Below are 24,934 nucleotides of genomic sequence, written 5' to 3'. Positions count from 1 at the left end.
AACTCTCTGGCCACAGTTATCGGCTTTGAGTTGCAAGTTCATATACAGCCTTCGTAGATTAATCGCAGTTGACCTATCAGGCATAAAGCCAGACTGGTCTGAGTGTATCAGGCCAGAAATAACACTTGTCAACCTCATCGCCAACACCTTGGCAAGGAGTTTAACGTCGATAGTAAGCAAAGAAATTGGCCGATATGAATCCGGCTGTGTCGGGTCTTTCCCCTCCTTTGGAATCACCACTATTGTGGCCTCCCGCATAGATGCCGGTAGCCTTCCACCATTCGTAGCCTCTTCCAAGACCGCCTTCAATTTAGGGATCAACACTTCCCCCAAGCTTTTATAAATTTCGGCAGGAAATCCGTCTACGCCAGGCGCCTTCCCATTAGCCATCGACTGCAGTTCCCGTCCCAGTTCCTCCTCCGTAATGGGAGCCTCCAAATCCTCCCTAGCTGTGTCACTCAGCCTCGGGAGCTCCAACTCCTCAAGGAACGCCACCGTGTCCTCCATTGACCCATCTACCCGAGAGGAGTAGCTCCTCTCCCTGTGATATGGCTTCAGGTCCCCCACTAGCCCCAGCCATGCTGCCTCTCTCCTTCCCCCTCTGTACCTCATGCTGCTCGGCTGTGCTTGCTTCCTCCTCCTGGTCAGCTCCAGCTCCAGATCCTGGTTCTGCCTCCTCAGCAGCCTCCACTCTGGCATACTGCTGCAGCTTTGCGGCCACCTCCATGCGCCGCTGACATGCGGCGTTCTCCTTCTCGGCGTCCTCCCTAGCATCGGAGCCATCTTGGCTGGCTCCTGCATCGCTGGTGCCAGCGTCTTTCTGCCGCCTCCTGGTCATCGCTGCCGTCTCCGGACCTGCTGCTCCGCACCGCTGCACTCTCCGGACCTTCAGCCAGCCGGATTTAGGTGAGTTTACCCGAAAATCGGGGTTAAAGCAGGATTTTTGTCCTTATGGCAGCAGGAGCACTCTTCCCTGCTTCCACTCACATGGCCAGCTAGGACACGCCCCCAGATTATCGCCTTCTTAATAAGATCACTGTTAAATTTCAGTACCCCTTGCCTTTGTTATCTGATTTGTTTGCTCGGATTAAAGGTACCTTCACACATAACGATATTGTTAACGATATCGTTGCTATTTGTGACGTAGCAACGATATCGTTAATGAAATCGTTATGTGTGACAGCGACCAACGATCAGGCCCCTGCTGGGAGATCGTTGGTCGCTGAATAAAGTCCAGAACTTTATTTCGTCGCTGGACTCCTGCTGACATCGCTGGATCGGCGTGTGTGACACCGATCCAGCGATGTCTTCACTGGTAACCAGGGTAAACATCGGGTAACTAAGCGCAGGGCCGCGCTTAGTAACCCGATGTTTACCCTGGTTACCATGCTAAAAGTAAAAAAAAACAAACACTACATACTTACCTACAGCCGTCTGTCCTCCAGCGCTGTGCTCTGCACTCCTCCTGTACTGGCTGTGAGCCGGAAAGCAGAGCGGTGACGTCACCGCTCTGCTTTCCGGCTCACAGACAGTACAGGAGGAGAGCAGAGAAGCAGAGCGCAGCGCTGGAGGACAAACAGCGGTAGGTAAGTATGTAGTGGTTGTTTTTTTACTTTTAGGATGGTAACCAGGGTAAACATCGGGTTACTAGGCGCGGCCCTGCACTTAGTTACCCGATGTTTACCCTGGTTACCGGCATCGTTGGTCGCTGGAGAGCTGTCTGTGTGACAGCTCTCCAGCGACCAAACAGCGACGCTGCAGCGATCCGGATCGTTGTCGGTATCGCTGCAGCGTCGCTTAATGTGAAGGGGCCTTAAGGGGGCTAGTTGGTTCACCAAGATTGATCTTCGTGGTGCGTATAATCTGGTGCGAATCAGGCGAGGCGATGAATGGAAAACTGCATTTAATACGCCCGAGGGTCATTTTGAGTATCTAGTGATGCCATTCGGACTTGCCAATGCTCCATCAGTGTTTCAGTCCTTTATGCATGACATCTTCCGAGAGTACCTGAATAAATTCCTGATTGTGTACTTGGATGACATTTTGATCTTCTCGGATGATTGGGAGTCTCATGTGAAACAGGTCAGAATGGTTTTTCAGGTCCTGCGTGCTAACTCTTTGTTTGTGAAGGGATCAAAGTGTCTCTTTGGTGTGCAGAAGGTTTCATTTTTGGGGTTCATCTTTTCCCCTTCTACTATCGAGATGGATCCTGTTAAGGTCCAAGCCATCCATGATTGGACTCAGCCGACATCTCTGAAAAGTCTGCAAAAGTTCCTGGGCTTTGCTAATTTTTATCGTCGCTTCATCTGCAATTTTTCTAGTATTGCCAAACCATTGACCGATTTGACCAAGAAGGGTGCTGATGTGGTCAATTGGTCTTCTGCTGCTGTGGAAGCTTTTCAAGAGTTGAAGCGTCGTTTTTCTTCTGCCCCTGTGTTGTGTCAACCTGATGTTTCTCTTCCGTTCCAGGTCGAGGTTGATGCTTCTGAGATTGGAGCAGGGGCTGTTTTGTCGCAGAGAGGTTCTGATTGTTCAGTGATGAAACCATGCGCTTTTTTTTCCAGGAAGTTTTCGCCTGCTGAGCGGAATTATGATGTGGGCAACCGAGAGTTGCTGGCCATGAAGTGGGCATTCGAGGAGTGGCGTCATTGGCTTGAAGGAGCTAAGCATCGCGTGGTGGTATTGACTGATCATAAGAACCTGACTTACCTCGAGTCTGCTAAGCGTTTGAGTCCTAGACAGGCTCGTTGGTCGCTGTTTTTCGCCCGTTTTCACTTTGTGATTTCGTACCTTCCGGGCTCTAAAAATGTGAAGGCGGATGCTCTGTCTAGGAGTTTTGTGCCCGACTCTCCGGGTTTATCTGAGCCGGCGGGTATCCTCAAGGAAGGAGTAATTGTGTCTGCCATCTCCCCTGATTTGCGGCGGGTGCTGCAAAAATTTCAGGCTAATTAACCTGATCGTTGTCCAGCGGAGAAACTGTTTGTCCCGGATAGGTGGACTAATAAAGTGATCTCTGAGGTTCATTGTTCGGTGTTGGCTGGTCATCCTGGAATCTTTGGTACCAGAGAGTTAGTGGCTAGATCCTTTTGGTGGCCGTCTCTGTCGCGGGATGTGCGTTCTTTTGTGCAGTCCTGTGGGATTTGTGCTCGGGCTAAGCCCTGCTGTTCTCGTGCCAGTGGGTTGCTTTTGCCCTTGCCGGTCCCGAAGAGACCTTGGACACATATCTCTATGGATTTTATTTCAGATCTTCCAGTCTCTCAAAAGATGTCAGTCATTTGGGTGGTCTGTGATCGCTTTTCTAAGATGGTCCATCTGGTACCCTTGTCCAAGTTGCCTTTCTCCTCTGATTTGGTGCCATTGTTCTTCCAGCATGTGGTTCGTTTGCATGGCATTCCAGAGAATATCGTTTCTGACAGAGGTTCCCAGTTTGTTTCGAGGTATTGGCGAGCCTTTTGTGGTAGGATGGGCATTGACTTGTCTTTTTCCTCGGCTTTACATCCTCAGACTAATGGCCAGACCGAACGAACCAATCAGACCTTGGAAACCTATCTGAGATGCTTTGTTTCTGCCGATCAGGATGACTGGGTGTCCTTTTTGCCTTTGGCTGAGTTCACCCTTAATAATCGGGCCAGCTCGGCTACCTTGGTTTCGCCATTCTTCTGCAAGAATGGGTCCCCGACTTCGTGTTGGGGATCTGGTTTGGTTATCTTCTCGTCATATTCCTATGAAGGTTTCCTCTCCGAAGTTTAAACCTCGTTTCATTGGTCCTTATAGGATTTCTGAGGTTATTAATCCTGTGTCTTTTCGTCTGACCCTCCCAGATTCTTTTTTCATACATAACGTCTTCCATAGGTCATTATTGCGGAGATACGTGGCACCTATGGTTCCATCTGTTGACCCTCCTGCCCCGGTTTTGGTGGAGGGGGAATTGGAGTATATTGTGGAGAAGATTTTGGATTCTCGTGTTTCAAGACGGAAACTCCAGTATCTGGTTAAATGGAAGGGTTATGCTCAGGAGGATAATTCCTGGGTTTTTGCCTCTGATGTCCATGCTCCCGATCTTGTTCGTGCCTTTCATGTGGTTCATCCTGGTCGGCCTGGGGGCTCTGGTGAGGGTTCGGTGACCCCTCCTCAAGGGGGGGATACTGTTGTGAATTCTATGGCGAGCTCCCTCCTGTGGTCACAAGTGGTACTTCGGCTGATTCTCTCTGGGAGCTTCCGTTTGTGGAGGAAACTGGTACTGCTGCTTCTGAGTTTCCTTCCTCAGGTGATCTGGTGAGGTCGTTAGGTGCTTCTCTACTTAACCCCACCTAATGCTTTGATTCATGCTTCCTGTCAATGTTCCAGTGTTGGACTTGTGTTTCTCTGGATCATTCCTGTGGCCTGCTGCTCTGCATAGCTAAGTGCTTCTTTGCTATTTGTTGCTATTTTTTCTGTCCAGCTTGTCTATTTGTTTTGCTGGAAGCTCTGGGACGCAAAGGGTGTACCTCCGTGCCGTTAGTTCGGTACGGAGGGTCTTTTTGCCCCTTTGCGTGGTTTTCTTTAGGGTTTTGTGTAGACCGCAAAGTTATCTTTCCTATCCTCGTTCTGTCTAGAATATCGGGCCTCACTTTGCTGAATCTATTTCATCCCTACGTTTGTCTTTTCATCTTACTCACAGTCATTATATGTGGGGGGCTGCCTTTTCCTTTGGGGTATTTCTCTGAGGCAAGGTGGGCTTATTTTTTCTATCTTCAGGCTAGTTAGTTTCTCAGGCTGTGCCGAGTTGCATAGGTAGCGTTAGGCGCAATCCACGGCTGCCTCTAGTTGTGTTTGGAGAGGATCAGGGATTGCGGTCTGCAGAGTTCCCACGTCTCAGAGCTCGTTCTATTATTTTGGGTTATTGTCAGATCACTGTATGTGCTCTGACCTCCATGTCCATTGTGATACTGAATTGCCTCACATAACAGTGACATACAGGTATATACTATATACAAGAGGAGATGACACACAGGTATATACTATATACAGGAGGAGATGACATACAGGTATATCCTATATACAGGTGAGATGACACACAGCAGGTATATACTATATACAGGGGAGATGACATACAGGTATATACTATATACAGGGGAGACAACACACAGCAGGTATATACTATATACAGGGGAGATGACATACAGGTATATACTATATACAGGAGATGACATACAGGTGTATACTATATATAAGGGAGATGACAAACATGTATATACTGAGGTGAAAATGAGAGGTGTGAGGTGAAAATGAAAAGGTGTGAGTGCAAAATGAGAGGACTGAGGGAAAATAGTGGAGTGATCGGAAAATGACAGATGTGAGGTCGAAATGACAAGTGTTAGGGGGAATGAGAGGGGTGAGGGAGAAAATGAGAGATGTGAGGGGAAAAATGAAAGATGTGATGGGGAAAATGAGAGGCGTGATGGGAAAATAAGAGAAGTGAGGTGTGTAATGTATAAGAATTAGATCTGTCTCTTTAAGAAAGCGAGGGCGGGAGTTGAGAGGAGTTTCAGTTTCAGTTCGGACCTGAGGAGAAAATGTTATGCTGCTGTTATGCTGTGTGCTGGAGGAAATGAGAAGAATAAACTACAGTTAAAGCTTACTCTCTCTTAAATTCCTTACACCGTATGGACATTACAACTGGCGACGAGGATGGGATAGAATCACCTGCTACTGTGAGTACTGACCCCTGCTTTACTGCTTCACACGCCAGCGCCACTGAGAGACTCCATCATGGCTGAATACTTGCACATGTTCCCACAGTTTGATATGACTGATGTCACTAATCTCTCTCATAACTGGAGAAAATGGTTAAATCGATTTGAGAATTTCCTGGAAGCAATAGATATAAAAGAGGAGAACAGAAAAAAAGCCGTGTTCCTGCATTGTGCGGGCACAGGAGTCTATGACATATACAGCACATTACCAGCAGCGGAGACAGACACGTACAGCAAATGCTCCAAAGCTCTCACTGACTACTTCAACCCTAAACAAAACATCAGATATGAAAGATACAAGTTCAGGATTGCTAAGCAGCTTCCAGAAGAATCCATAGACACCTATGTCACCCGGCTAAAAGAACTAGCACATGGGTGTGCATTTACTGACGTAGATGATGAAATCCTAACTCAAGTAATTGTCACCTGCTCGTCTAATACCATAAGGCGTAAAGCTCTGCAGCAGGATGTCTCTCTGCATGATTTACTCAAGATGGCCCGTGCTATAGAGATAGCAGATCATCAGGCAAGTGCAATGGAGAGTGGGGATAATTTACATGTGCATAATCTCAAACATAACAGTGCACAAGGCAAGCAGGCCCCGCAACAGAAGAAATGTTATAGATGTGGACAAGATTTCCCTCACCACATGAACAAATGTCCAGCTATAGGACAAACTTGCAGTAAATGTGGAAAAGGGAACCATTTTGCAGTTGTCTGCAAATCAGCGCCCAACAAGTCTCCTCTGCCAATTACAAAGCCTGCAAATATAAAAATGGTAAATCAGGATATAGAAGAAATGTCTGTGGCTGAGAACTATGTGTTCACAACTTCTGTCACTGGCTCACTGCAGTCTCCATGTATTACACTCACCATCTGCAACACGGATATCACCTTTACAATAGATACAGGAGCTTCGGTGGATATCATAGACAGCAATACTTATGAACAGTTGAAAACAAAGCCAGTCTTACAGCAAGTGCATACTAAAATCTTTCCATATGGATCTAAAACACCTCTAGTTACAATGGGACAATTTGATGCTGAACTTAGCTATAAAGAAAATAGGCAGAAAACCACTTTTCACACATTACAAGGATCCGGAGGCTGTCTTCTCAGCTACCACACTGCCTTGAAGCTAGGACTCATCCAGATTGTTCATACCATAACCGACCCTGCGGACCTGGATGTACAAGCCATGGTGAATAGTTTTCCCTCCCTATTTAGTGGATTAGGAAAATTAAAGGACTCTCAAGTGCATCTTCATGTGGATGACAGTGTCCGTCCAGTAGCCCAGCCTCACAGGCGTATTCCATTTCACCTGAGAAAGAAGGTAGAAAAGGAACTCCAATTACTCATGGATGATGATGTCATTGAAACTGTTTCTGGTCCCACTCCGTGGGTCTCTCCACTTGTGGTAGTTCCAAAACCAAAGACTCCAGAGCAGGTAAGACTGTGTGTTGACATGCGCCTGCCCAACACTGCTATTCAAAGGGAAAGACACATCTCACCCACAATTGATGACATTATTAATTTATTAAATGGAGCAACTGTTTTTTCAAAGCTCGACCTCAATAAGGGCTATCATCAATTAGAATTGAGTCCAGAATCCAGATACTTAACAACATTTTCCACCCATGTGGGTCTCAGAAGATACAAAAGATTGACGTTTGGGGTCTGCTCAGCAGCAGAAATTTTTCAAGATACGATAAGGAGTGTCATTCAACATATTCCAAATGCCTTTAATTACAGTGATGACATACTGGTTTTTGGGAAAACTCAAGCTGAACATAATCGTGCTCTATATGCTATCTTTGAATGTCTGCTCTCTGCTGGACTCACTTTAAACAAAGAAAAATGCGAATTTGATAAAAATTCATTGGAGTTCTATGGTCACATTTTCTCGGCGGAAGGAGTACGACCTGATCCCAAGAAAGTGGAATCCATCAGAGCAGCTTCAATTCCACAGGATGCCAGTGAAGTGCGCTCTTTTCTTGGAATGGCAAGTTACTGTGCTAGATATATTCCAAATTTTTCGACAATCAGCACGCCATTAAGGGAACTTACGAAACAAAATTGCGTTTTTCAATGGTCCCAAGACTGTCAGGCCTCTTTTGAAACAATCAAAAAGGAACTCTGCTCAACAACCACCATGGCCTATTTTGATCCAGCTCTTCGAACCGAACTGATTGTGGATGCTAGTCCCGTGGGACTGGGTGCAATTTTAGCACAATACAAGGATGACAATCAAAGTCCCCACATCATTTCTTATGCAAGTAAAAGCTTAACAAGCACTGAAAGAAAGTATTCACAACCTGAAAAAGAAAGCTTGGCAGTCGTCTGGGGATGTGAACACTTTCACTTATTTCTCTATGGCGCTCCCTTCACCATTGTCACAGATCATCAAGCTCTCCTTACAATTTTTGGAAATCCCCGAGCTAAAATGCCAGCACGGGTTGAACGATGGGGTCTACGTCTACAGGACTATAATTACAAAATTGTTCACAAACCTGGAAAATACAGCAATCCGGCTGATTATCTCTCAAGACATCCCACGAATGATGATTTACCTGTGCATTCCTCCATTGAAGAATACATCCACTTTGTTGCAGCTCACGCCGTGCCAAAAGCACTTTCTGTTGATCAGTTTGTGAATACGACAACAAGTGACAAGACACTCTGTGCCTTAATACAAATTATTCAAAATAGAAGGTGGCATGAAATTCAAAAGAAAAAATTTCCTGAAGATGGGATTGATCTGAAAGAGTTAAAACTATTTTCAAATGTACGTGAGGAATTATCAGTCACTGAAGATCAACTCATCCTTCGTGGTACCAAACTGGTTGTACCTAAGGCCTTGCGCAACCTAGTCATACAGATAGCACACGAAGGTCATCTAGGAATTGTTGGCACAAAAAAGTTACTCAGAGAAAAAGTGTGGTTCCCAAATATGGATAAATTGGTGGAAGAGAAGATTGGACATTGCTCCACTTGTCAATTAATTACTCCATCATCAACTCTAGAGCCATTACAAATGTCTCCGTTACCCACTGCTGTATGGGAGGAAGTGGCAGTCGACATATATGGACCATTACCAAATGGCCAATACATTCTAGTAACAATTGATGAATATTCTAGATACCCTGTCATTTCATTCATCTCTTCAACGTCTGCTAATAGTGTCATACCAGAACTGGACAACATATTCTCTGCATATGGCATTCCAAGAGTGGTCAAAACAGATAATGGACCTCCATTCAATGGACATGTGTTTGCACAGTTTTCTGAATACTTGGGGTTCGGCCACAGAAAAATCACACCTTGCTGGCCGCAAGCTAATGGAATCGTAGAACGTTTCATGCGCACCATGGGGAAACGAATCAAGGCAGCTAGCCTGGAGCACACCCCACTGAAACAGTCACTATACAAATTCCTGCGCAATTACCGCAACACGCCACATTCCACCACTAATGCTGCGCCATCTCTTCTAATGTTCAGCAGAACTCTTCGTACACGGATCCCTGATGTGACCAGTCATCCCTTACCAAATGACTCTTCAGTGCGATCAACGGATTTCTTTAACAAGCAAGCCATGAAACATTATGCAGACAGAAGGCGACGGGCACAGCCATGTGCCATCAAAAGAGGTGATATGGTTGTTGTGCGTCAAAAAATCAACCAACAAAACCTCAGCTGTATATAGTCCTGCAAAATATAATGTTACTGAGAGAAAAGGCAGTATGGTCACGGCTGAGCGAGACGGACACTCCATCACTCGAAATTCCTCACATTTTAAAATCATACCGCAGAACAATGGTAATGAACTCCCACCAGTGGAAGATTTGATACCCGACGGTGGAGAGGACCAACAAGAGGTGACTGATCCGTCAGCACTGGACACCCCCAATGAATGCAGACATTACCCTACACGGGAAAGAAGGGCTCCATCGAGACTGATTGAAGAGATATAGTTTAAAAAAAAGGGGAATAAGACAATACAGACATATGGTTTTTCTTGGACATTTTCGTGTTGTTACATTGTCAATATTTGTTTTAGGTTGTTAATATATGTATATAAAAAAAAAAAAAAAAAAAGGGGATGATGTAATGTATAAGAATTAGATCTGTCTCTTTAAGAAAGCGAGGGCGGGAGTTGAGAGGAGTTTCAGTTTCAGTTCGGACCTGAGGAGAAAATGTTATGCTGCTGTTATGCTGTGTGCTGGAGGAAATGAGAAGAATAAACTACAGTTAAAGCTTACTCTCTCTTAAATTCCTTACACCGTGTGGACATTACAAGGTGCTATAACTAACCACAGATATTTACTATGCCCAGGCAACGCCGGGCTCTTCAGCTAGTAGCTTTATAAATGGGGAAGAGCTGAAATGGTCGCTTATACATAAGCAGGTGCACGCCAAAGAAAGTCCAGCAAATGCTAGGACCATCTCCGAAAGAGGATTCAGCTATGGGATCGGTTTAACCCCATTGCAGAGCTTTCTCAGGAATAGCACCAGGTAGGTGTTAGTGCACACACAGTGAACTGATGGCTTTTTTTAGGCTGATATGGTGTCAAAAAGGGCAGCAAAGAAGAAAAACATCAAGGACAGACTAACATTCTCTAATGAAGTACATGTATTGATCTACAGGGAACTGTGTTAAAGTTATTATCTCTGATGGAGCAACATTAAAACCGGAAGAATGATTGACCAAGGAGAAGAAGAGGTGTGTGCTACCATGAGCCTATGTTATATCAATAGTAACTCATGTGGGAAGGATGCTTTCCACAATTTTGCCTAAGAACACATCCATGAATTATGTACGATATCTAAACCTACTCCAAGTGCAATTTCTCAAAACAAGAGCAACTTGGTGATGAACAATGCTTCTTCCAGCATGATGGAGCATTATGTCACAAGGCAAAAGAGTGAGAGGAAGTTTTTTTTAACTATGTGGATGCTGTAGATAAGCCTCTGATGCCGGTGGGCTTAGCTCACCTTCCATTTTGTGGGTGACAGGTTCCCTTTAAATTGATAATATTATTTCACCTTAGTTCATCCTTAATAATTAATTCCTCCATAATACTTGTTTGTGTTTTCATCTCCAGTCTACCCCTGTTTCAATTCTTTATTTCTTCTCCCACTTCTTGTGTGTTATTAAAGGGTCATTATAGGGTTGCTGTCATTATTGCAGTTTTTGCAATTGCAATATATTTTTTTGTGCTTCATCCTTCTTACCCATAATCAGTAGTCCATTAGTCACATCTTTTTCGGTGCCGTTGATTATAATTTCTAGAAAAACATTTTTTATTATTAATCAATTTTTTCAGATTTTCATAAAAAACTTGACCAGTTTCAAAGTCATTTTTTTCTCGCAGGAACTTATCTCCATTTTGTATTTTTATTTCATCTAGCATTTTTATCATCTGATTATCAATCTTTTTTAAAAAATGCTGTAAGCTCTTGTTCAGACATTCTGGATTTAATTTGACTCTGATTTTTGCAACTCAACTGATGTATCTGAGTACTCTTGTTCAGTTTTAATGAGTTTTATTCTTGTGAGTCTCAAAGAGTGTTCAATATACGCCTTTTCCCATTCTTGTGTAAGGGATGTGGAGTCGGAGATATGGTTGATCAAAGTTTCATTGTGCTTATGACCAAATGCTGCCATTTACTGAGCAAGCTGAGTAAGGTGGAACTGGATGATGGAGTAAGCATTTCTAGGGAAATTAATTTGAAGAGAGCACCAGGTAAGGTGAGATTTGAGGCGCAATTACCAAATATAAAAGGGCGGAGCGACAAGGCGGGAATATAGTTGGTGCCAACCAGTGAGAAACAAGGGATGTGGGAGCAGTGGAATGCGGAGGCAGAGCGACCAATAAATATCTTCAGACCGGGACATGTGTACATTGTAGGTCATCACCGCAGCTGAATGATTTACATCTCTTAGCCAGCTTGATTACATGTGGGAATTCCCTAGCAACCAGGCAACCCCCACATGTACTTATGCTGGCTAACAGATGTAAATCATTCAGCTGAGGCGATGAAAACTAAATCTCCGAGCACTAAAAAATACTCGGAGGACACCCGAGCGTGCTCGGGAAATCTCGAGTAATGAGTATATTCGCTCATCTCTACCCATAGCGTGATAAGTGACTGGCTACTAAACACTTGTTGCCTAGTGGGAAATACAGATGACCCCTGTTAGTGACAGTAGAATAATCGAAAACATTTGAAGGACTTATTTAAGTGACGGGCCTATCGTTGTCAGTGCCTCGTGAAAGTTAAAGCAGAAGACAATTAAACCGTTGTTCTTGCTGAGATAAAGTAATAAAGAATAAGATATTGAAACTAGTAAATTGTTATCACCATTACTGCTAATGTTGTGTGACTTTATACCCTGTATCCTAACAACTGACTGTTTCCATAATTAATATGTTAGTTTCCGTGTTAGGCCGGTTTCACACATCAGTGGCTCGGTACATGAGGTGACAGTTTCCTCACGTACCGGAGACACTTACTCATGTAGACACATTGAAATCAATGTGTCTCTGCACATGTCAGCGTATTTTCACGGACCGTGTGTCCGTGTGCAAGTCAATGGGTCCGTGTAAAACACGTACCGCACACGGATGCTGTCCATGTGCAGTCCGTGTGCCGTGCAGGAGACAGCGCTACAGTAAGCGCTGTCCCCCCATGTGGTGCTGAAGCCGCCATTCATATCTTCTGTCCAGCAGCGTTTGCTGGAGAGAAGATATGAAAAATCCTTTTTTTTGTTTTTTCGTGTTTAAAATAAAGATCCCTGTCCCCACCCCCCTCCCACCCCCTGTGCGCCCGCCCGCTGTTAATAAAATATTCACCCGGCTCCCTCGCAGCGTCCTGTCCTCGCCGCACCTTCTCCTGTATGAGCGGTCACGTGGGGCCGCCGATTACAGTCATGAATATGCAGCTTCACCTCCCATAGGAGGGGGCGCACAGGGGGTGGGAGGGGGGTGGGGACAGGGATCTTTATTTTAAACACGAAAAAAAAAAAAAGGATTTTTCATATCTTCTCTCCAGCAAACGCTGCTGGGCAGAAGATAAGAATGGCGGCTTCTGCACCAGATGCAGGGGACAGCGCTTATCTCTAGCGCTGTCTCCTGCACGCTCCGTGTGGTACCCAGTTGTATTTCTTTGTTCATATTAATAATATATTACAATTCTTATGGTCTTTCTAGTGAGGTTTGACAAAGGCCCACAGCAGGGCCGAAACGTTACCTCAGTACCTTTATACTATTGTGGTGACCCCAGCTTCGCAATATCACTGTGGTGAACATAATAAATTACTCCTCTGCATATGAAAAAACCAAAAACTCGAGTGCGGCTGTTTTTTACTTATTTGATGGTACCCAGTCGGCACACGGGCGGCACACGTGTGCCGCACGTGTGCCACATGGATGGCCTACGTGAGCTCACGGACACACGGACACGGATAATTCCGGTACCGATTTTTCCGGTACTGGAATTATCTGGACGTGTGAGATTGGCCTTAAGCAAATAGCTTAGTTGGTTATTTCCGCCTCATGTCTGTTTGCATGTTGCATCCTATTAAACTGTTCACACCAACATGAACAGTGGATCATCCTGCTATTGGGAGGATGCTTTAACATAGGAATGGGGAACCTCAGGCCCCAGGGCCATTTATGACCCTCGATGACGTTTTCTCAGACCATCGGGCAGATTCTCAGGGTCTGCATTTTTGGGCAGGGAGGTGTATTTTGATTACCACCAGCTCATTAATTTCTTCTTGCTCTGTTAGCACACACACACAGTGTTCACTACTGAACACTGAAGGGCATGCAATTGTGACGCCCAGGAGACCGGGGTACCCAGCACCGGACCAATGGGGTCTGTCTCTTGAGGGGGATGTCACGGGTGGCTTGACCCGGTGCTGTGGCCTCAGGCAATGCACAGTGTAAGGGGTATCATGAGGGAACAGGCACTTACTTGATCAGCAGCAGGTTCTCCCAGCGGTGATGATCCTGATCCTGGATAGATGGCTATTGTCCAAATGAAAGACTGAGGCACTGAAACGTTTAACCAGTTTACTTCAACATAAAGGGATTTACAATCCAGTCCTGTCACCGGAGTCTGTATGGGAACTCTGAGTTACTTTGACCCTGCCGGGGTCTTCGCCTCTTATTGTACGCAGTTTCTGTGTGGCCCTGCTGCTGTATGTGAACTGGCTGCCGGCCCAATCTGTCCCCTCCGGGTCCTGGTTCGACGGGCAACCCGAGTCCTTTTATCGGCTTACCCCCTCCAGGAGTACCGCTGAACTCTGTGTCTGTTGCTGCGTCCGGCCCTAGTGAAGCTGATATCACCTCACGTTTTTCCGGTTGCTGTATTATATATAATGAGTACAGCCACGGATCCGGTATCCGTCTTTGCGCCTGTTCTGGGTAGTGATTAATGCTACCCGGTTCTCACAATGTCCTTTTTCTCTGTCCCTTTTCTCCTCAGGCCGGTGATTTGGGCCTGGAAACCGTCATAGGGCTGTTAGAAATTCAGCTGTATGACCTCTCACTTTCAGCTCCTTAGCCCAACTGCCATTTCTTCTCTCAGACCAGAATGGATCAAGGGGAGTCTCTGGAGCTCCCCCTTCTGGCCGGAGGTGGTAGTGCAGTCTTGCTATTTTAGTATTTGTATTTACTGTCAGTAACTATTTTTGTGGCAAATACCCCTAGGGGTGCCACACAATGAAAGATCACATGCAAGGCAATGTTGCACAGGTGTGTACTACAGAGGGCATAGAATGAACTTCAATCCAATATTACAGCCAGCATGCAGCCAGCAGGTAAGGAAAGGGTGAATCAAACACCCGAAAACTCCGCCCATATGACCGAAAACCGGTCCCGCCAAATTCAGGTGACAGGTTCCCTTTAAGTAATGGAGACCCCATCCTTAATTCAAAGTAGGAATTTGAGTGCTTGTTTAGTCCAGAATAGTCTGATTTCTTTAGCAGATAATTTACATATCCTTTGCTCCAGAGCTTTAACGCTTAAAATTTGCATTATGTCCATATTGTTGCAAGCCTTAAAAAAGCATCCACATTCTATCTACCACCCTGTACAGCCGAGGTGTCCCCTCTTGCTTGTGTATCAGCTACTGGAATCTCTATTGGTATGTTATGGATGCGCATGATATTGAAGTGCATGCTTAAACAATAATCCAATAGAAAGAAAAATTATTGGCACTCCACAAAAACATGTTATCCCGTTCACTTTGATGGTGAATGGTGACCAGGAAGAAGCGCCTGCTCGGCGTGAAACCGCTGTTGTATGTACATAGGAGTAAACCATTCACTATCATGCTGTTACTTTTATCTATCTGGAAATAAAGTCTCTGAATTTTATGCACAGGTGAGAGCTGCAATTTTTCTTCTACAATACTATAACTACAATAAGTAGCTTCTACATTTGAGTGTATTTCACACATGTCGTTCATTACTCAGACCATGACCATCATGCATGTTTTGCTGCAAAAGACAATTTTTCATTAGCATCATGTATTACAATTCTTTGTTACTGCCTGAATCACAGAGGACATGACTAAGAACATAATGTCCATCAGAAATGCATTGGCGGTGTATTTGTACTGCATGTTTTGGTGGTCTTTATAGATATTTAATGACTGAATAAAAATGTTTTTTAATCTGGACCATTGGATGCTACTCTTCATTTGGATGGCTCCAGTTCTAAAGCACCAGGGTTCTTTTAGTTTTGTTGCAGTTGTTCATGGCTCTTATTCAGATCAATAGTAAAAATAAAAGCAGAAATGGAGTGGATTATTTTTTGTGTATTCATCCGAACATCTTTTGCTATCTCTGGAATCTCATGCCATAAAGGGTAAAAACAGGTATTTCACCTATAAAACCCACGTAGCTGAAAATAGCACAGTCTTTGGAAAATGAAAGTTGGACTCTGGAACTTATAGGCAACTGATGAAATGTTCATTTTCCAGCATTTTTATAATGAATTGATGACTCATTTCAAAATAGACCCAAGGGAGTATAATTGCACAGCTCTAATAAGAAGGTTATGTTGTGTAATAGCTGTTTATGCAGTATCCTTATGCAGACAACACTTCAAAAACACAATGTAAGTCTAGGTCTATCACACTTTTGTGAAATCAACCTGTCCTGTTATGAAGCAACACCAAATGTGAATCCATTTCTTCTGCTGTTGTGCAAATGGAACAGACAACAGGTAGAAATGACAGGCAATTAGCAAGACAATCCCTATAAAGGAGTGGTTCTGCAGGGGGTAACAACAGACCATTTCTCTGTTGTCATCCTTTTATTTGCCGTTTTGGTCACTTTTGAATGTTATCCTTGCTTTCATCCCTAGAAGTACTGTACAGTGGTATGAGGTGTTGTCTACAACCTACAAAGTTGCTCAGGTAGTGCAGCTCATCTAGGATGGCACATCAATGCGAGTTGCGGCAATAAGGGTACCATAAACGAAAAGAGAATGGTTCCAGCTTCAGTAAAATCATGAAAATTTATTCCAACTTTTAAAATGAAGAAACAACTCCTGGGACAGCACCATAGCACATGCGAGGTACACAGCGGTCTTTATCACAGCTGATCTATTCACTGATTCCTCAGTTATAAAAAGAACCAGGAACCAATAAAATGATAGCGCTGTCTCCTGCACGCTCCGTGTGGTACCCAGTTGTATTTCTTTGTTCATATTAATAATATATTACAATTCTTATGGTCTTTCTAGTGAGGTTTGACAAAGGCCCACAGCAGGGCCGAAACGTTACCTCAGTACCTTTATACTATTGTGGTGACCCCAGCTTCGCAATATCACTGTGGTGAACATAATAAATTACTCCTCTGCATATGAAAAAAACAAAAACTCGAGTGCGGCTGTTTTTTACTTATTTGATGGTACCCAGTCGGCACACGGGCGGCACACGTGTGCCGCACGTGTGCCACATGGATGGCCTACGTGAGCTCACGGACACACGGACACGGATAATTCCGGTACCGATTTTTCCGGTACTGGAATTATCTGGACGTGTGAGATTGGCCTTAAGCAAATAGCTTAGTTGGTTATTTCCGCCTCATGTCTGTTTGCATGTTGCATCCTATTAAACTGTTCACACAAACATGAACAGTGGATCATCCTGCTATTGGGAGGATGCTTTAACATAGGAATGGGGAACCTCAGGCCCCAGGGCCATTTATGACCCTCGATGACGTTTTCTCAGACCATCGGGCAGATTCTCAGGGTCTGCATTTTTGGGCAGGGAGGTGTATTTTGATTACCACCAGCTCATTAATTTCTTCTTGCTCTGTTAGCACACACACACAGTGTTCACTACTGAACACTGAAGGGCATGCAATTGTGACGCCCAGGAGACCGGGGTACCCAGCACCGGACCAATGGGGTCTGTCTCTTGAGGGGGATGTCACGGGTGGCTTGACCCGGTGCTGTGGCCTCAGGCAATGCACAGTGTAAGGGGTATCATGAGGGAACAGGCACTTACTTGATCAGCAGCAGGTTCTCCCAGCGGTGATGATCCTGATCCTGGATAGATGGCTATTGTCCAAATGAAAGACTGAGGCACTGAAACGTTTAACCAGTTTACTTCAACATAAAGGGATTTACAATCCAGTCCTGTCACCGGAGTCTGTATGGGAACTCTGAGTTACTTTGACCCTGCCGGGGTCTTCGCCTCTTATTGTACGCAGTTTCTGTGTGGCCCTGCTGCTGTATGTGAACTGGCTGCCGGCCCAATCTGTCCCCTCCGGGTCCTGGTTCGACGGGCAACCCGAGTCCTTTTATCGGCTTACCCCCTCCAGGAGTACCGCTGAACTCATATGGCTGTTAGAAATTCAGCTGTATGACCTCTCACTTTCAGCTCCTTAGCCCAACTGCCATTTCTTCTCTCAGACCAGAATGGATCAAGGGGAGTCTCTGGAGCTCCCCCTTCTGGCCGGAGGTGGTAGTGCAGTCTTGCTATCTTAGTATTTGTATTTACTGTCAGTAACTATTTTTGTGGCAAATACCCCTAGGGGTGCCACATTCCCCCTTAGTTAAGAACAGTACTCCGGGACTGTGGGACCATAACATTTTGAAATAACAATTAATATGTACAGAGTCTTAAAAATGAAAAGGTACAAAAACCACTCAAGGAAACAAAAATAGAGTTCTGTAAAAAGTCACTTCAAATAGCGTCCATTAATACAGTCCTATCCTTGAAGGTACTAGGAAAGGCACTGCACTTTGTGTCCAGGAATTTAGTTCCATTTTTCCAACGAAGTTGTCAATATAAAGTCTAAAGAAAGTTCAAAAAGAGCAAAAAGCAAAGTTCAAAAAGCAGTCTTTCCGGAGCTTTGATTTAGTGCCTCCGGGCTGATAACAAGTTCAAGAATATGCAAGAAGTTCATACAGACAAGTCTCTGTAGGTACTGGGCTTAAACGTTGCAGAATGATAACAATGACTATAGTTTTATAATTGGTAATCTGCATACCTGGCCTGTAATTGACCCTGGGTACTACGCTGTGATCTACGTAATAGCGGTGTCTCTTCATGTGGTGTACTACTGTCTACTGTGGATGTAGTATCTGCCCGCTCTGCTAAAGATAATTCCACGACTATGGAGTTGGCAAGTCCACCGTGAATGGGATTACTCTGATCAGGAATCTGTTCTTCCTGGCCTGGAACCTCCTGTAGTACGGGGTCAGCCTCTTCCTGTCTTGGGACTTCTGGTATTGGGTTCGGTGTTGGGTAAAAGGCCACCATGGGAACCACTACTGCACCATGGTATGTTAGTAGGGTTTTGGGAAAGTCTCCTATACAGGTGTGATACATTTCCTCTTCTTTTTCCTTTACTGGTTGAACCAGTATGGGTTGAATAACTTCTGGTTCTGGCTGGACAACTTCTGGCTCTTTCAGTGCTTCCGGACATAATTTAAGATTGTCTCTTGACACTAGTACAGATGTTAAGCCTCCGTTTTTGCTAATGAGACACATTTTAGGATTATCCATTCTTGTTGGTAAAACTGTGTAGGGTACGGCTTCCCACTGATTGTCTAGTTTATTGGTTCGACGATTTCTCTTGAGCACTTGGTCACCTGGTCTTAATGGGGTCACTAGAGCATTCTGGTTGAAAGTTCGCTCTTGTCTTTCTCTAGTTTGCTGAAGGCTTTTTTCCACACTCTCTTGCACTTGGCGATACTGCTTTTGCCGTATGATATCCCAATTGGAGTCTTGAACTTCTGCATCTGGTTTCAGAATTTCCATTTTTAGATCGATTGGTAATTGGCCGGGTCTTGCACGCATAAGGTAAGCTGGGGTGCAGTTGGTGGAGCTCACCGGGACATGATTATACAGATCCACCAAGTCAGGCAATTTCTCTGGCCATTGATTCCTTTCTGTCTCAGGTAAAGTCTTTAGTAGGTCTATTACAATATGGTTCATCTTCTCGCATAAGCCGTTTGTTTGTGGATGATAGGCCGTCGTCCGGATCTTTTTGCAACCATACATATTACAGAATTCTCTGAAGATCTCTGATTCAAAGGCTGTACCTTGGTCGGTGAGAACCTGTTCCGGATATCCATGGGGTCTACAAAAGTACGTTTGGAACGCTTTGGCCGCTGTTTTTGCTGTCAGATCTTTTACGGGTACTACTACCAAGAAGCGTGAATAATGGTCCACGATGGTCAAGGCATAGACATAGCCAGACCGGCTTGGTGTCAACTTCACGTGGTCTATGGCTACAAGTTCAAGTGGTTGTTTGGTGATTATGGGCTGCAGTGGTGCTCTTTGGTTCTTTTGATCGTTTCTTCTGAGGTTGCACGGGCCACAGTTTCTGCACCACTGTTCGATTGATTTTCTCATCCCGACCCAATAAAATCTTTCTCTTAGAAGTACTTCTAACTTTTTCCAACCGAAGTGACCAGCACTATTATGGTAAGCTTCGAGGACCATCTTCACATCTTGTTTAGGCACAATAATCTGCCAAACCAATTCATGTGTTTTCGGATTGGTGTATCTTCTACAGAGCTTCCCTTGATACAGGAACATTTTGCCTCTCTCTTTCCAGAGTTGATGCGTCTCTTCTGGGGCATCCTCATCGGGATATGCACTTTGCTCAGTCAACAGTTCCTTCACCAACTTCACAGCCGGATTGCTGTCTTGGGTGTCAGCCCATCTATGGTGTGCTAACGGATTAAAATTCACCTCTTGTTGTTTCTGATAGGTACTTGACTGATGATGTTTTGCCTTGGGACGATGGAAGGCTGGTAGTTCAATTTCTTCAAGCTCCCCCGTTTCCTCTTCTACATCTCTCAAGTGTGGCATCCGGGATAGGGCATCGGCATTTCCATTCTTGCGACCTGCTCGATACTTGATTATGAAGTTGTAATTAGATAACCGGGCTATCCATCGCTGTTCTAACGCACCTAATTTGGCTGTGTCCAGGTGGGTCAACGGATTGTTGTCAGTATAGACAATAAATTCTGCAGCGGCCAGATAGTGTTTGAAACGTTCAGTCACAGCCCAAACTACTGCCAGTAGTTCCAATTTGAAGGAGCTGTAATTTTCTGAATTTCTTTCAGTAGGCCGGAGCTTTCTACTTGCAAAGGCGATGACTTTCTCCCGACCTTCTTGTTTTTGTGACAGCACCGCTCCTAGTCCCACATTACTGGCATCGGTGTAGAGGATGAAAGGTTGATGGTAATCTGGGTATGCCAGAACCTCTTCTCCGGTTAGTGCCTTCTTTAGTTGTTCAAAGGAGTCTTCCCTTTCGTCGTTCCACTGAAAAGGAGGGTTTCGGTTTGAAGGTTTCTTCGTCTGCCCTACCAAGGTGTCTTGCACGGGTGCTGCCAACTTGGTAAATCCTTTTATAAATCTGCAATAGTAACCCACCAATCCCAGGAATTGTCTCACTTCTTTTGCGCTGGTAGGTCTTGGCCAATCCCTTATGGCGCTTATTTTCTCGGGATCTGGTGCTACTCCCTCCGAACTCACGATGTGTCCCAGGTACTGTACCTTTGGCTTGAGAAGGTGACATTTGGATGGCTTGACTTTCATGCCATACCTGGATAAGGCTTCGAACACTTCTGCCAGGTCTATTAAGTGTTGTTCGTAAGTCTTTGAGTAGACGATCACATCATCTAGGTACAGGAGGACGGTCTCGAAGTTCTTGTGTCCGAGGCAGCATTCCATCAGCCGCTGGAAGGTACCGGATGCGTTGCAGAGTCCGAACGGCATGCGATTAAATTCACATAGACCCATTGGTGTGGTGAATGCCGTCTTTTCCTTATCTCTCTCAGCCACAGGGACTTGCCAATACCCGCTTGTTAAGTCTAAGGTGGAAAAATAATTAGCAGATTTCAAAGCAGTTAAGGACTCTTCTATCCTAGGCAAGGGGTAGGCGTCTTTATGGGTGATGTTATTAATCTTCCGGTAGTCTACGCACAATCTCATGGTTCCGTCCCTTTTTTTGACAATCACTAGAGGGGCCGCCCAGGGGCTACAGCTGTCTCTTATTACCCCAGCCTGTTTCATCTCCCTCAGCATATCTTTTGCACACTGATAGTGAGCGGGCGGTATGGGTCTATATCTTTCTTTTATTGGGGGATGGTCACCGGTGGGGATTGTGTGTTCTACCCCTTCTATCCGTCCGAAGTCCAATGGGTGTTTACTGAAGACTTGTTCATATTCCGTCACTAGCCTATACACCCCTTGTTTTTGATGGGTAGGTGTTGAATTTATGCCCACGTGTAGCTGTTGGCACCAATCCTCCAATTCTCCGTCTGAGCCGTTGCCTTCCACCTGACAGGTTGGTTCTAAGGGATCAATGGTTGTGATGGCATTGTTGTCAACAGTATATAGCTTTGCCACTGTAGCATACCTTGGCAAAGTGACCTCTTCCTCTCCACAGTTCAAAAGTCGTACCGGCACTCGTCCCCGGTGTACCTCGACTACCCCTCGTGCTGTGAGTATAGTGGGCCTGCTGTCGGTGTACACTGGTTCTATTAAGGCTTGATAATCTCGTCCCTTAGTACCAATGGCTGCTCTACACCATACCAGCATTTCTGTTTTTGGTGGGATTACAATAGATGTCGGATCACTTACCCTCACACTGCCGATTTCTCCACCTGCAACTTCTACCTGTTGCCTTAACATCAATACTTTTATTTCCCTTCGGAGAACTCTCTGCTGGCAGGATTGGGCAGTTTCAGCAATTTGCTGTAAGACAGAAATAACTTCGGAAAAGCAGTTCTCTAACACATTCATTCCTATCAATACAGTGGGTTCACAGTTCCGCCGGTCAACATCAACAACAATTATACCCTGTTTCTTCAATTCTACTTTACCAATCTTTATGGTCATCTCCCTGAATCCTAGTTTTGGTACCAACTTACCATTACTGGTCCATATATCTAGTTCAACATCAGAGGGCCCTTTATCAATATCTGCATCAGCCCAGTACCTCTTATAAAGGATATACGGTATAGATGAAATCTGGGAACCTGTGTCCAGCAAAGCGTTGAGGGGAATTCCGTCCAGCACGATAGGGATAATGGGTCGTCCTCCGATGTACCTGTCGTGCCAGGGTGTTGGGCCTTGAAAGTTCATTCCTGCGAAGCGGCCCGCATTCCCAGGGGATTCCCGTTTAAATCACAATCTCGTGCAAAGTGGCCTGGCTGCTGGCAACGGCGGCAAATGGGCTGTCCATCCGGTTGGTAGCGGTCGCGGGGTCGTCCTCTCCATGTCGGGTATCTCCGGGGTCTCATCCATGGAACATCCTCTCTACAGTTTGCCAACTCCATCTTGTGTCCTCTCATCTCCTGCATGGTTTTAGCCATTGAAGCAACAACATCAGCTAAAGAGTCAAGCTTTTGTTGAAGAGCCTCATTAGTACTGGGCCCCAGGGGCTTAGCAATGGCCCCAGACATAGCTGATGTCACTGGCACTCCCTGTTGTTGAGGTGCCTCTGCCATGGGTTGCGCAGGATCCTGATCCCGAGGTGCCTCTGCCAGCTGGAGACGTATAGCGCTCTCCTTTAATTGGGCAAATGTCAATTCAGGGTTCTTAAAAACAAGCATGCTCACATGCCCCCGGTGAGAAGGGGTGTAGAGTCCCTCAATAAATTGATCTCTTAGCAGTTTATCCGCTTCGGTGTTAAAAATGGGTTCAGCCAGTGTAAGTGATTTAAGGGCTTCCTGCAGGTTTAAGGCAAAGTCTCTCACGCCCTCATTAGCTTTTTGTTTGCAATTAAAGAATCGTATTTTAGCTTTGCTGCTGGCCGTGGTTTCAAATGTAGCTTTTAATCCAGCAAATATGCGTTCAACAGTGCCTTTTAGATCAGCTGCCCATGCTGTGACTTCTCGCTTAGCATGGCCACTTAACTGCATCATCAGGAGACTAAGACGCTGAACTTCACCCACGGGGAACATGTCAAAATGGGCCAGCATCTTTTCTCTGAAATTGTCAAGGGTATTAGGCTCACCTTCATACATTGGAAGCCACGGGCCACCTGGGGTATATGGCATCAGCACCAGCATGATGGGCGCCACTCCTTGCACCGCTGCGCTGCTTGACTCTCTATCGACACTCTGTCTTTCAGCTGCATTAGCGTCGCCGGGTGCTGCGACGTCTCCGTGCTGCGACATACTGTGCCCCCTTAGTTAATCCGGACCCTTCCGGTCCTCCGCTTCCGTCGGGATAGTGTAGATTCGTTCCGCTGTGCAGCAGGATTGGTTTTCCCCTTGCTCTGACGTCAGAGCGCTCAGCTTAATGCCGCCCACAATGACACGCCCCCTGCTGCTCCCGCCCGCCGCGCGCTCCGTAATGGCGGATTCTGAAGTTTTTCAGTCAGACTGGGGCTCAAGTAATGGCGTAGCCCAATTAACAGTCTCGTGCCTAACGGTTACGAGGTGATTACCTCAGGGGATGGCGGCCATCTTTACTCCATTATAACCAATGGGGAAAAGTCACTTTCAATAGTTTTCAATGGGGAACGGAATTTTCTTTAATAAAGTCAATTTTCAAGATTTTTCACCCAAGTTTTCACAGTTTTGGGCTCCAATCACGGCACACAATACTGGCTCGATCCTGTTCGTGACGCCAATTGTGACGCCCAGGAGACCGGGGTACCCAGCACCGGACCAATGGGGTCTGTCTCTTGAGGGGGATGTCACGGGTGGCTTGACCCGGTGCTGTGGCCTCAGGCAATGCACAGTGTAAGGGGTATCATGAGGGAACAGACACTTACTTGATCAGCAGCAGGTTCTCCCAGCGGTGATGATCCTGATCCTGGATAGATGGCTATTGTCCAAATGAAAGACTGAGGCACTGAAACGTTTAACCAGTTTACTTCAACATAAAGGGATTTACAATCCAGTCCTGTCACCGGAGTCTGTATGGGAACTCTGAGTTACTTTGACCCTGCCGGGGTCTTCGCCTCTTATTGTACGCAGTTTCTGTGTGGCCCTGCTGCTGTATGTGAACTGGCTGCCGGCCCAATCTGTCCCCTCCGGGTCCTGGTTCGACGGGCAACCCGAGTCCTTTTATCGGCTTACCCCCTCCAGGAGTACCGCTGAACTCTGTGTCTGTTGCTGCGTCCGGCCCTAGTGAAGCTGATATCACCTCACGTTTTTCCGGTTGCTGTATTATATATAATGAGTACAGCCACGGATCCGGTATCCGTCTTTGCGCCTGTTCTGGGTAGTGATTAATGCTACCCGGTTCTCACAATGTCCTTTTTCTCTGTCCCTTTTCTCCTCAGGCCGGTGATTTGGGCCTGGAAACCGTCATAGGGCTGTTAGAAATTCAGCTGTATGACCTCTCACTTTCAGCTCCTTAGCCCAACTGCCATTTCTTCTCTCAGACCAGAATGGATCAAGGGGAGTCTCTGGAGCTCCCCCTTCTGGCCGGAGGTGGTAGTGCAGTCTTGCTATTTTAGTATTTGTATTTACTGTCAGTAACTATTTTTGTGGCAAATACCCCTAGGGGTGCCACACAATGAAAGATCACATGCAAGGCAATGTTGCACAGGTGTGTACTACAGAGGGCATAGAATGAACTTCAATCCAATATTACAGCCAGCATGCAGCCAGCAGGTAAGGAAAGGGTGAATCAAACACCCGAAAACTCCGCCCATATGACCGAAAACCGGTCCCGCCAAATTCAGGTGACAGGTT

The sequence above is a fragment of the Ranitomeya imitator genome, chromosome 3 (genome assembly GCF_032444005.1).
Source record: "Ranitomeya imitator isolate aRanImi1 chromosome 3, aRanImi1.pri, whole genome shotgun sequence".
In the NCBI taxonomy this organism is placed as follows: domain Eukaryota; kingdom Metazoa; phylum Chordata; class Amphibia; order Anura; family Dendrobatidae; genus Ranitomeya; species Ranitomeya imitator.
The sequence above is the reverse complement of the archived record's forward strand: the minus strand, read 5'-3'. Positions refer to the sequence as shown.